Below are 7,507 nucleotides of genomic sequence, written 5' to 3' on the forward strand. Positions count from 1 at the left end.
ATGAATTAAATACATACCAGGAACCAGATGTTACATCAGATGGTGTACTAACTACGTATTCATGCGATGATACTCTAACCCTTACTGGACACTTATTGGGGGAGTAATCCCCGAATCAATACTGTTTATGTGATGTAGGCAATGATCCTTAGGAAAAGTCCTTAGGAACAAACATATAAGAAAATGTGATGTAAGCGATGAGAGGTAAATACGACGTAGTAGATGACCCTTAAGGTAAATCTTTAGGGAAGTATAAATAAAGATAATGGGGATAGGTAATCAGGTTAATTGTTTGACATGAAGTATATGAAGAAACAAATTAACTATATTATTGTGGGTTGAAAACCCTATGTACTCACCAGGATTCCCACCTGACCCGCTCAGTTTATTTGTATCACATATATCGATGCGAAGATACATTACACTAAGAGATTAAATGATATGTAATTCATTAGTGTAAATGAATGTAAGGTCTGTTTATGCTTATGTTTCTGCATTGACGATGACATCCCGATGTTTTAATATAAATAAAATACATTTCTTCGGAAATGCTTTGATAATATATTTATCATATTTTTTTGGAACAAATTTTGCAATAATATTCTTCAAAAAGGATACTCTAATTATAAAATAAGCATAAACAAAATTATTAAAATGACCATAAATTTAGGGATGTCATAGAAACTAAGGTAAAATGGCTAGAAAATGGGTGTTACAATGCTACGTGATGCGATGATGAATTTGTTTTCGACCTAGTTATTACAAAAGACGACAATGTCATTTTCCATTTACATCATAAATAATAGTCATGATGTGTAACAAATGGCTAGAACCATGCAATTTTGTGAAAAGAGTAAAAAAAACTTAAATAAAATAAAATTTTAGGATTTTTTACATAAACTTACCAAAATAATTGGAATTTTCTGGAAGTAATAATGTAAAAAATGGTTGATTTGAAATTTTTATCCGAATTTTTTTGTTAACAAAATAAAAATTAAGGATTATTTTCATAAAGTGAACCAAAGTATTATGAGTTTTCAAAAGATTTCTTTAAAGTTTATAAGGTAAAACCAGTTAAAAAATTAAAAAATAAAACCAGTAAAAAATAAAGCATTGTCCCAAAAATATAAGTTTTCTAAATGTACAATGCCAGTAAAACCATGTAATGTAATGTTGGTAGGTGTCATATCATTCTCACCACACTTTTTAAGTGTCACGTTATTTTTTACAACATCCCACAAAATTGGTGGATGTCATACCACACTTTACCACATCCACCACAATATATATTTTTATGCATGACGTACATGTGAAGGAATGCATTTTTTTCCCGTGTGGCAAATCCATACCACACACCACCTTTACCGTTTTTTTTTCCCATTGATGCGATATTTACCACTAGGGATGTGCTTTGGGCCGGAAGCGACCCGAATCCGAATAACTCGAAACCCGAATTTGATGAAAAATGGGAACCGAAACCCGGACTGATTATACTAATACGGACCGGTTCGGTTCGGGTAATACGAGTTTCGGTTCAGTTATTAGCCCGAAAGGACCGAAATAACCCAAATAAACATTTACATTATGTTTTTTAACCGGATAACCCAAATAAACTGAAATAATCTGAACAACCCAAATAAACCGAAATGACCCGATTAACCCAATTAAGAAAATTCTATATCTAGTTCAAAAAAAAATATTAATCTAATATATTTTTTTTCTTAAACTAAATATAAAATTTCCTTATTTAAGTTATTCGATTAATTTTGATTATTCGGGTTATTTTGGTTTATTTGGGTTGTTCGGTTCAAGTGACTATTTACTTTTCGAGTCAGTTTTTTTGGCCGGATTAAACTTTTATTCAAGTAACCCGAACCGAATATCCTGAAACCCGAATTAGGCAAAAATAGATACCCGAGAACCGACCCAAATAACTTATTTGGTCTTAATTCGGGTCGGCCCAGTCCGAATTTTGGTTTCGATTCGGATTCGGGTATTAGGTCCAAATGGATATCCCTATTTACCACATACTGATCGCGGTATGCTCGGGATAGCCCAAATATTAAATCTAACTTTTGAAAGTTACCATAAATGTATGGCCCCTCTAGTTTGGAACCATTTACCATTTTCACCATTCTCCGCTAAAAACGTACTTTTATTCCCAAACACCGTACTAAGTACACACTTTGACCTTAGACCAAGTCAAAACCACTTTTGTTATTTCTCCTCTAAAGGATATTTAAATTTTAAGTTTTAACATTTCCAAATATCATTTCATAAATTTGTAGTGTTAGGATTAAATATGATGGATTAATATTATTAAATTAAAGATACAACATGTGGTAGTCGTTCATTTAATTAATGGTTATAATATATGGTTGGTAATTGGTATGCTCATCATCATTATTCTAAGTTGGTCTATTTTCTATATTACTATTAGGAGTACCTTTTTTTCGTCGGTAGGTATTGACTATTTATCAAGGTGTTTCTTACAAAGGAGCTTGGGTTTGCACTTCAAAGTCTTTATTGACATGCATAAATGTGAACTGTCAAAATTTTGCAATTTGAACCCTTATAGAATATTATTGTATAAATTGATATCGTTGAGAAGTCCTTTAGTATAAATCATTGTATCAATGTATGAGAATTTTTTTTTTAAATATGAATAATAAATATTTTAAACAAGATACTATTCAATGAAAATAAAACAAAACATCTTACATACACAAATTAATAAAATAACTTCATGTAACATTATAATAAAGGTCAAATATAAAATAATAATATGGGAGATTCTCAATAAAGTAAATATTACACTTTTATGTGATGAATGAAAGATCTTAAATGTTTTGATGATATCTAATTGTTGTCCTTTCTTGTTGTTTGAGTCTTTGTAAAAGAAGGTAACTTTCTCTTTGGTTGAGTGTTTGTAAAAGAAGGTACCGTACATCAAAATAACGACCTTAATTATTTTTTGTAAAAATAAACAACTAGAATACTATACCAGTTAGGATTTTTTTTTTTTAATTACGAGAAAAACACTATATTTTTTTAAAATACGGTTAAACCATCAAGTTTTTAATAAGTTCCGGAAAATCCATCATTTTTTGGTAAAATGTTTTGGCACGACCACTGTACCTATAAAAGTTGGTTTTAATTACAAAAAAAATCACTATATTTTTTTAAAAGTTCAGTTTAACCACCAATTTATGGGTGGTTTTTTTAACACAAAATGAAAATTAGTGTTTTTTTTTAGCATAAATACAAGTCGTAGTGGTTGCAATAAAATTTTTATCTAAAAACGAATGGTTTTTTTAGCACAAATAATGAAAATATAAACCGGAAAAAATGACAAAATAATGAAAATATAGTTGTTTTTAGTCATTAACCAATTTTTTAAAACAAATTTGGGCAAAAATATTGCAAATAAATATTACAAAACATGTCATGCATAGTGTTGTAATGGAGCGTAGGTGAGTTGATATATTGTTAATTTCAAGCATGATATAATTAAAACTCGAAGCTCAAAACTCAACTCGAGCTTGATCAGTCCTAAAAGGCTGAAATTCGAGCCCGTTGAAGTAATTGATACACTCGAGCACAACTTGATTATTATAGTTTTAAAAACACAATGACATTAAATTGCAATATTAGTATGATTAAGCTCACGGCCTCAATTGATTGTGTGAAGATGGATATAATAAAGGTAAAAATATAACTTTGACTAAGAAAACAATTAAGCTTGCGCAATTTATGAGCCGAGTATTTTAATACTCGGGCTTGAATCGATAACACATTTGAGTAGGTCTCGCTCGACTTTAATCAATTTGATTACATGTATTTTTTTCAGAAGGTATCGAGTATCTTACAAGTTAAATCAACTCAATTACACTTATATAACACTTGAACAACAACATGACACTCGTCTAGCTTCCAGGGTCCTTAATATTATATCCATTATGACATTATCATAGGCCTTATCCATGTCTATGAATGCCAAGTTAATACCTACATTTATTTCTCTATATTTACATAAAAAGAATGAAGAGGTAGAACACACCGGTCGTCGACCTCCCATAGATTAATATGAATTAGTTTTGAAATATTATTTTTCCTATCTTAACCTAGCCTCCAACACTCTCACATGTTCATGGTACTACTAAGTAGTTTAATACTTTTGTACAAGTTGTAGTTAACGACGTCTCCTTTGTTTTTATACATAGATATTACAATGCCATATGCCCACTCTTCTTGTATCTTGACCGACTTTAAGATAATGTTAAAGATGTTCATTAACCAGCCCCTCGAGCATAGACATATAGTGATGAGATTTAGTATGCCCAACAACTTTGTCCGTTCTCATCCTCCTTTAAATCCCTCTCACATCCTCACCTTCATTCGCCATACATGGATACTTATTATGCGACATCATTACTCTCTTTGGCATTAGCAAACATGTAGATACAATTTCTCTATTTTTTTCTATATCTCTTGATACATATCACGATTCCTATGTCACGTTTTTTCTACTTGCAAATAAGTCAATTGATTGATGACGTGACCAATTACTCAATAAAAATCAACAAATGAAGATAGGTTTTTTATAGTTGTAGTATTTGAAAGACAGACTAATTAACTTATTAGTACGACCGCATTGAAATGAACTAGTTGGTTATTTAAAACTAATACACTAGTTAGTTATATATTAACGATGGAATATAATTAAGGAGCTTATTAGTAAATTCACAATAGAATATGTAACTAATACGTTGGTCCTTAAATAACCAACTATTTCATTTCTCAACTATGTACTCCACGAATATACGATTAAATAATCTATTAGTTGTATATTTCATTTTGTAAGGTGTTGTTTGTTTTTCTGAAGTAAAAATTCAAAAAGATTGTGGACCACATCTGCAAACCTCTGCAACAGAAGAGGTGGACCAAACGGTTGCAGACTGTAATAAGAAACGTGTTTGTTTTTGTTAACATCTGCAGACTGCTGCAGACATTAAAAAATTAAAATAAACTAATTTAATAAACCGAAAATGGTTTTTAAGCACATAAAATTTAATAATTGTAGTCTTAAAACATCGAAATAAATTTCATACAACCAACTTAGTCTTACAATAACATTTTGCAATAAAGTTCATACAACCAAACATTAATAATTCTCATTCGATATTTTGCATAAATTGTTCGACAATTTCATCCCGTAATTGGGTCATATATTCACATTCCGCTGCAGTACTATGTGTTGGAATCTCATCATCATCATCAACAACGATTGCATTGTTATTCTGAACCGAGACATTTGATTCATCATATCGTGCAAAATACTCATCACGTAGTCTCTCTCTTCTTATAAAATTATGAAGCGCGAAATATACAAGGGTAATGTTTCATTGTGTAACCAACGAGAATGATGTCATCCTCTTCAATATAGGGAATCGTGCTTTCAAGACACCAAAAGCACGCTCAATTACGTTCCGAAGTTTTGCGTGTGCATGGTTAGATTTTTCTTTATTCGTTAATGCACGTCTTCGAAGGAGATCTCCAAGCCAATACCTCACATTACGGTACGGTGCCATAAAACCTCAAATGTTTGCATAGGCGGCATCACAAAGATAATATTTATCTGTAAAAAGGAAAAATAAATAAATAAATATATAAAAATCATTTCTTTTTTCAAACTAAGATCAAACTATTTAAATAACCATAAAATTACATGATGGTGGTAACGGGAATGGTGCATGTGGATTTGCTAATGCTTTTGATAATATTCTATAATCGTGTGCTATCCCTTCCTAACCAGCCACAACAAATGTAAACATCATGTTGAAGTCACATATTGCCAATACGTTTCGGTAACAATCGTCTTTTCCCCTAATTCTATATAAATTTTGTTTGTTTGCAGGGACAACAACATGTATCAAAGTGCCATCAAGTGCACCAACTACTCCCTTGAACACCCGTCGTAGCTCCTATTATGTCACGAAATGTTTGGATTCGGATTAAAAAAAGCTGGTACTATAATGTCATGTGCGAAAAAAACAACAATTTGTCCAACACTTCATGAAAAACCTTATGAATTGTTTGCTTTGAGTGTTGAAATATCTGCTTGATAATCACAAATCATTGGTTATGACCGATCATCATCAAAAACATAGTCATCTTTTCCTCAACCGATACATGTTTGCTATTCTTTAATGCGTAGTTTACTCTAAAACTAGGTGAATGCCTGCGCGTTGCGCAGAAGCATTTATATAACTGAAATCTTTACATGTTTTTATTTTAAATATAACAATAATGTTATTTTTAAATTTGATATAATAATTCATATACTAAGGAGATATAATATATTGATTATTTTGAAGAGTAAATTACACGAATGGTCCCTGTGGTTTGGGTGATTTGCGCGTTTGGTCCCCAACTTATTTTTTAACTCAAAAGGTCCTTACTATTTGTTTTTGTTACGTGCTTTGTCCCTACTGTTTGTTTTTGTTACGCGTTTGGTTCCTGTTTTACCTAAAAGACTATTATTTAAATAGGAAAAAATTATGGGGTAAGTAAGGTAAGGTGGGTGCAGTTGGGGGTGTGTTTATTTAAATAAATTAGAAAATCAAGGGAAAAAATAGTCGTTTTAGGTAAGATAGGGACCAAGTGCGTACCAAAAACAAATAGTAGGAACCTTTCGAGTTAAAAAAAATAAGTCAGGGACCAAACACACAAATTACTCTAAACCATAGGGACCATTCATGTAATTTACTCTATATTGAATTATATGAGAATATATATATATCTATTAAAACTGCATAATCTCAATCTTTTGAATAACCTTTACCCGCGGGTTACTCATGAATAAACTAAAATATAATATATAGTTTAATGTTATTTATAGTTGTAGTTATTATTAATTAATTTTTTAAAATTTATTTGCTTAACATTTTAATTTCTGTCATTGTAATTATTTAAAACATCAAATAACTTTTTTTAATTTAAAGCTAACAATATAATCATTTATATAGATTTATTTTTAACTATTGTTATTGTAAGTTATTTTAAGCTAATTATTTTGAAAACTTTTAACGATTATAAAAATATCTTTATGAAATGTTTTAGTTAAATTGATATTACAATTTAGTTTTTGCATTTAGCACTACAATTTATCATTTTTAACTATTCACAAATTATTTTTTGGGTTGTTTAAGTGGAACTGAAATTTATATTGAAGTTAACCTTGTAATGTTATATTTAAATTAACAATTTAAGTATCTTGTCCAAACTATTCAAAAGTTGTAGCTTTAAATTGATAATGGTTTACATACAACAACATACTAAATCTAATAAATTAAGTATAATATGTTAAAAGTTAAAGACATAAATCTATAAGTAGAAGTAAAAATATTATTTTAATATTTAAATTTAGTTTATTTATGATTACACTTTAGGTTTGATACTTATTTAACCTTATTAACCAACTTATAATCATTATTAGAAAGACATT

The sequence above is a fragment of the Lactuca serriola genome, chromosome 5 (genome assembly GCF_051521515.1).
Source record: "Lactuca serriola cultivar US96UC23 chromosome 5, Lser_US96UC23_V15, whole genome shotgun sequence".
Lineage (NCBI taxonomy): Eukaryota > Viridiplantae > Streptophyta > Magnoliopsida > Asterales > Asteraceae > Lactuca > Lactuca serriola.